Raw genomic sequence first — 6,736 nt, forward strand, 5'->3', positions numbered from 1 at the left:
TAACTGCTAAGTCAGGATGTCATACGATACGGCTGTTATAAGAAAGTGTAATAGAACTGCTATGTCATGGTGTCATGCTGATTAAATAAAAGTATAATGGAACTGCTATGTCATGCTGATTAAATAAAAGTATAATGGTGATCACAGCATTTGCCTGTTTNGTGACACATCAGCCAGGTGATGGGAGGACACACAACCAGTGGAGCAACAGATGGAACCGCAGGGCGAGACGACTTCCAGATAGTCGAGTTTTATCGTCTTTTTGGAGCCTCCTGGAAGCGTTGCTTTAAATGTGCAACCAGGTGACCATATCTGTGTCATATTTATATATTCCTCTGTTAAAGCCTGAAATTAACGGTCACTTCTGATGTGTTCAGTCAGCCGGAACAGCAGAGCTTCCAGATAATTAACTTATTGTTCAGGAAACCAACACAACAGCAGTTCAGGCTGAAAGGATAATGACTACAACTCTGCTGTTCGACTAAATGTGTCAGTGATGTTGTTATTAATGCAAAACGCCCGGGGAGAGTAATTACAATTTCTACACGTGCACACGCTTCCCTTGGTAGTTTTAAATTTTTACCAGGTTGTGGACGGGGGCTGTTATCAGCTGAAGGTAAAAAACAAAAACAGAGCAGGTTTTAATGGGAGTGATATAATAAGTTACCCTCTCATCAATCAGACCCTCCAGAATTTTGCAACTATTAACGCAAAATCAAGCAAACCCCACGAAATTGCGAATTTTTGCAACTTTGCCCAAAACGTCTGATTTGAATCAATGGGTGATTAACAGGCTTCTGCAGAACATGAAGAGGTGATTTAACCTCTGAATCAGGTGTGTTGGAGCAGAGAAACAAGGAAAACATGCAGGATGGAGGCCCTGAGGACCAGGGTTGGAGACCACTGCAGTAGAATCAGAAGCTAACATTCAACCACGTCTTTAAGTTTTCTTAAACACTAATGGTGCAGCGCTGTGGTTGGAGGAGCACCATCCTGCAGGTGTTGGTTGTTCCTCTGCTCTTCAGCAGGTCTTCAGGTTCTGCAGACGCCTGATAATTACTCATTCATCGCAACCAGCCGTGCCAAATCACAGAAGCATCAAAGACCTGCAGGATAGCGATCCTTCCGAAAGGACAACCGGTCCAGGATGTTCCCCAACATGAGGGTCACGGTTCAGTGCAACAGGAGAGAGAAGGAATACCAAATGTTACTGATTTTTAATATTTATTTAACAGACTTTAACTCTCTCAGAAGAACAAGACGCAGAAAAGCACACCTTGTTAGTGGAGAGGCTCTAAGGTAGCAGAGGTAGAAGATAACTCCACTATATAATGAAAAAAGTCATATTTAAAAGTCTTTTTCATTCAATTTGAATTGTACACACTAACCTACAGGTAATGGGTCAAACAGCACAACAAGCTTTTAAAAATAATTACTAAAAAATAAAAAATAAAAAACAAGGAGTTTGTGCTTTAATTAATTTGACCTCGACTTGTTGAAAGATAAATAACATCTCCCAATGTGAAGACTGAGGTTAATATTAAATCTGTATACAACTGGCTTTTCAAAGCGCAGAATAAATGACACAACTGCCTGCCATACTTGCATCTTGTTTCCTTTTCCCCACACAGCTGATTTGAATCAAACACGCAGGTTTTTCTGAAACGGTTCGTGCTTTAGTGCTTCTTTTGTTTCGTAGCTGTTAGTAAAATGCAGGTAAATAAGAGATGTGCTCGCTTCGAGACGGGAGCCGTGACCCCACCCGTCCAAAACGTCTCCACCAAACTGCCCCGGCACTAATGCATGTACCGTTACGCTCCTATTATCCACCGTCTGTGGAGCTGTCAGCATATCAGATGCTGGATTTCATGACGTTTAATGTGTGATCAGAGCTTTGATCAGAAAAGCGTGAGCTTATCTAAGATATCACAGGTGTCGGGAGATAAAAACATGAAATTACGTTATCAACAACAACATAAATACGTTTAAATTTGCACATTTTCTTAAATTAATGCTTCCTCAGATCGAACCTTCAGCTTTTTCCTGAGTTCTGCTGCACTTTTTCTTACCGTCTTCTGTTTAAATTTCTATATTCTCCATCCTGCTATGATGCCTTTCACTTCCTTTCCCTTTTGTTTCCATCCACCAGCCTTTTTTCAGTTCCACGTGTATACATGTGTCTGTGCAGCTTTGATCCGAACAGACAGCAAACTGTCAAAATTATTTCAATTAATTATTATTTGGCTCGTACAAATGAGCTCCGTCTGAAACGAGCCCATCTGTCTGAGCCAGTCAACAGAACTTCCAAATAACTATAAACGCGCCTCTAACGCCACCTATGATCTGATCAGCCGCAGCAAATCCTGCAGCCAAGAAAAAGAGTAACATCAGCGAGACGCAGATCCAAGTGCTAATCAGAGGTGGAAGTCAGAAAGAAATAATTACTCTGTGATTTATCTTTTTGGATTCATTGGAAACCTGAAAGCGACGGGATGGCAGGTGGCTCGGAGAACGACAGATCTGCAGAAACAGAAAGATTTAAAAAGAAAGTATAAAAATGTGGCAGAGCAGAGCAGAGCAGACAGCTACCTAAATGATGATCAGTCCACAACCAACGCTTCACATTTAAAAAGGAAAATACTGTTTTAATCATCTTTATTTATTTGGGGGTAACGTTGAGGAGCAGTCAGAGCACACAGGTGGTAACGTGATCTCAGTTTAGAGAACCCGGGGAGAAATTCTCACGAGGGAGCGAATCAAACAGCTGCTCACAGAAAAGTTGATTCAAGAGCAGATTTCCAAAACTCCAACTCTGCTGTGTAACTTTAAACATCAAATACTTACAAATACTTTAATTACAAACCGATTAATCAGATGATCCTGACAACAACCAGCTAACCGTCGGACAGTTTAGATGTTTTAGGCAAGAATGCTCTTCTTTGTGTTATTTTTTTAATGGTAGAGGTTTTGTTAATAAATAAACGTTTGTTTAGGTGAAATAACTGTCGCTATATTTTGTTTAATTAAAAATACCTACTGGCCAAAAATGTTAAAAACTGATGATGTCATCGGCAAAAATAACTCATAACTTCTAAACTGATTACATTACTTTAAAATGTTTTAATATAACCAACCAATTATGCAAAGTCTATTTTGTTAAATGAAATATTTTCATTTAACAGTTAGAATCTTCCTCACCTCATTCAGTCATTTTGTTTTACATATATTTCCTCTTTAAGTGAACTCTTTGGGAAGTTTGGTAATATTTCCATCATCTTAAAGCAGTTCAGATGTTTTTTCTCTCCTCTTTTCTGACTTTTTGTTTTTCCTGTCCAGTTTTAGCTCTCTTCCTGTTTTCACTTCTTTCCCCTCACGGAGCTCAGCAGCTCACTGATGGTTGCATCCGATCCCCCTGGAGTTTAACTTCAGCAGCGTAGAAAACAACAAAACTTTTTCTTCTTTAAACTTTGATCACTTTCCAATTTGCTGCCCACCACAAGCTGAGCTGTTACACATTTTAACCAACGTCTGTTTCACAGTTTCAAAGCTCAACTTTTATTTCTCTGTCAGTTCTTTCAGAAACTTCATCCGACTCAGATTAAATGTATTCATGTTCTACAATAACTCTGCAGTCAGTCTGAGAACACCAGCTTCTTCACGGTTCTCCCAAACCGAATCAAACCGAACTGGACCCTCTTTTTTTTTGTTCTTTAAGACAGAAATCACAAACAAGGCGTCCAGCTGCCTTACATGGATTAACCTCCACCAACCTACCTGAGCAGCATGTTGAGATTTTATTTAATTAAAGACTCCTGACGAATAAACTCTAATTTCCCCAGCTCCATTAGCTGGCTACTGTTAGCATTTATCAATGGCAGCCAACCAATTTATATAAATAGAGCAGGTTTATATTATATATTTAATAAAAGCAGGGAGTCTGGTTTGTATTTGGATTGTGATGGTATTATATTGTATATATCAGTCATAATGTTGGGTTTTATCAGCTGAAGCAACACTACATCCAGGCTGAATGATCTTTATATGAAGTCATGCATTTTGGTTAATTTCACTGGGAAATTGTTGCATTTTAATCATTTCTAATTTATCTGACAACTGCGGATGACTGGGTGAGGAGGAAGGTCTCCGTCTGCTTTTTGCTGAATCAGGAAGACGGCAAAGTTTCCACCCATCAGAACTTCTCTCGACTCCTGACTTCGTAAAAGGAGCAAAGTCGGCGAACACAGGCAATTTACATTAATGAGAATGCAGCTGAACGTTTTGGCAAAGCCAGAAAGAGCACAATAAAACCCCGGAGAAGGTGGAGAGAAAGATGCTGACTAAGACGCTGGATGGAAGATCGAAGACGAGTGACTCAGTTCACGAGAAAACAAGCAGTCAGCCAAAAGCATCAGCAGTCAGAAGCATATTCATGAGCTCAGCTGTCAGAAAACTGCATTGTTAAAAAGACATCTGTGAACCTGCTTGTTCCTGGTGCTGCGGTGGGACAGCTGACACCTCGCCGAGGCTTCGAAAAACACGTGAAGAACATCCAAAAGGTACAAAAACCACATCTGAGTCTCAGCAACAGTTAGGGACGCAAACGTTTAGGTGTGAGAGTCTCTGGGGAGGAAAGCACTTCCTTTTGTTTTGTGCAAAGTTTATTCCTTGCTGAGCTAAATGAATATAACACAAAAATACGGGCATCACGATATATTCAGTCGTGGATTGTAGGCTGTAACTGATGACTGTATTTCCTGTTATTGTCCTCTTTTTTTTTAATCCTCATTTTGTTCTGGGTTCTTGTGATTTCCTAACAAACTGTGAAGTAAAACTATAAATTTATAGCAAAAAAAAGGGGATGAATCACAAAGTTAGCCGTTGGTCCACTGGGCCATCTGACGTTAGTGAGTTTGATATCAAACAGAAAGGCTGAAACAATCATGACTCTGATTGGAGCATGAATTATTGATGTAAAGCCTAAATTTATCACCACTTTTTCTCCTGCTGAGGTATGAGACGCACAGTTGAGTTGTAGGTGTGAGACCGACCTGCAGACGTGCAGCTGATGGCTGCAGGGTTTCGATGCACAGCGTTGGAAAGATGCTTGTATCTGACCTTTTCCAGGTCCCACCTCTTACCTTTCAGAGGATATTCTCAGATGGAGATGCAGGATTTGTTTAAATATAGCACAAGCATCTCCTGAGCAACAAGCCGAGGCTATAAACCAACTATCTGACCACATCTAAACATCTGAAACAAAAGTTGAGTCAGAAGCCTTAATGATCTCCTTATGAAGACCCTTTTCTGTCCCATGAGTGTCAGAGTCGTGCCCAGAGCTCCGTCTTAATGCAAACCTCCGTCCGCCGCCGAGGGATTCTCCTCCTCCAGCTTTTATCAGACCAGCATGAAAACCTTCCATCAGCTCTAATGACGTCGAACCTTCGTTTCTCAGCCAGCAGGACTGTTAATGAGAGACACTGCAGCGTCCTCATGGAGACGCTAAAACATTCATCCACCAAGACTTTAAAGAGAATATTTCTGTGTGGATGTGGAGGGGATGGAAACCCTCCAGGACTGTAAATACGTCGACTCATTGTCCCTTCTGTGGGTCCACGTGTTGAACAAATCACACCAGCGTTATTTAAGAAAACTGCAATCATTTCTCCCCACTCAGGAGAGTCAGATTTATGTCGTTTTCCACAGTTTGCTAACTTTGCTTCTTTGACACCAGCTGCTCACCTCAAAGCGCCTAAAATCAGCAAAAAGCAAAAACATTTCAGGGTTTTGGAGCAGAAGAAGTCAGAGCCTCCGGTCTGATCTTTACTGTGAAGGAACAAACCAGGACGAGAACAGCAAATCTGATCTGAGATTTATAAATAAAAAAGCTTGAAATGGCTCCAAAGACAAACACTGTCCACAGCAGACAGACAGACAGACCTGCTGCAGGTCTGAGAGCTGAAGACTGGAAACCTGTAAAAACAAACATTCACCTAAACTCACAGAGATTCCCTGAGGTCAGGGAAAAGAAGCAGCAGAGTTCCGAAACCATCAGCTGTCTGAGCAACAAACCATCATCCTCATCATCATCATCATCTTCATCACACAGAGCAAACACAAAGAACTCAAGTTGAAAAAATTAAAAATCTCCTTAACAAAAAGAATTAATGTGTCAAGCTGTTAAATCACAACAAAGAAGAACAAACTCAAAGAAAATCATCAAGACAGGAGGTTTTGTTTTCAGATCATTAAGAGAAAAAAAAACCAAGAACTGATCCAACACAGAGAAATCCAGAAAGATGCGTAAATTCAAACCAACAGATTAAAAAAAGGAGGAGCAGGAGGAGCAGGAGGAGCAGGAGGAGGAGCAGGAGGAGCAGGAGGAGCAGGAGGAGCAGGAGGAGGAGCAGGAGGAGGAGCAGGAGGAGCAGGAGGAGGAGGAGGAGGAGCAGGAGGAGGAGCAGGAGGAGCAGGAGGAGGAGCAGGAGGAGCAGGAGAAGGGACCTACCACCGGAGAAAAACCCCACAGAGGCTGAGGACTCCAGGCGAGCAGGCAGGAGCTCCGCGCGCACCTCCGATCGGCTCGAGCTCGAACTGCGCGTGGCTCTGTGGAGCTGGAGCCAGCTGCTGCTGCCGCGCGCACACCGGAGCGAACCACTGAGCCGCGGGACGGAGGGGGGGACCGGGCAGGAGAGATGCAGGGAGGAGGAGGGGACCGGGCAGGGGGGACCCAACGGGG

The 6,736-nt window shown here is 42.2% G+C and overlaps 1 protein-coding gene across 2 annotated transcripts in view; it reads right to left on the reverse strand.

The window, feature by feature from the left end:
* Positions 1-6,639, reverse strand: part of raly (RALY heterogeneous nuclear ribonucleoprotein) — a 63,167-nt gene extending 56,528 nt beyond the window's left edge. For both annotated transcript variants that reach the window (XM_037975352.1, XM_037975351.1), the window contains exon 1: positions 6,506-6,639. The gene's annotated coding sequence lies outside the window, so the exon portion shown is untranslated. The remainder of the gene's footprint in view (positions 1-6,505) is intronic.
* Between the last annotated feature and the right edge of the window lie 97 nt (positions 6,640-6,736).

The sequence above is a fragment of the Kryptolebias marmoratus genome, linkage group LG4, assembly GCF_001649575.2.
Source record: "Kryptolebias marmoratus isolate JLee-2015 linkage group LG4, ASM164957v2, whole genome shotgun sequence".
Classification (NCBI taxonomy): Eukaryota; Metazoa; Chordata; class Actinopteri; order Cyprinodontiformes; family Rivulidae; genus Kryptolebias; species Kryptolebias marmoratus.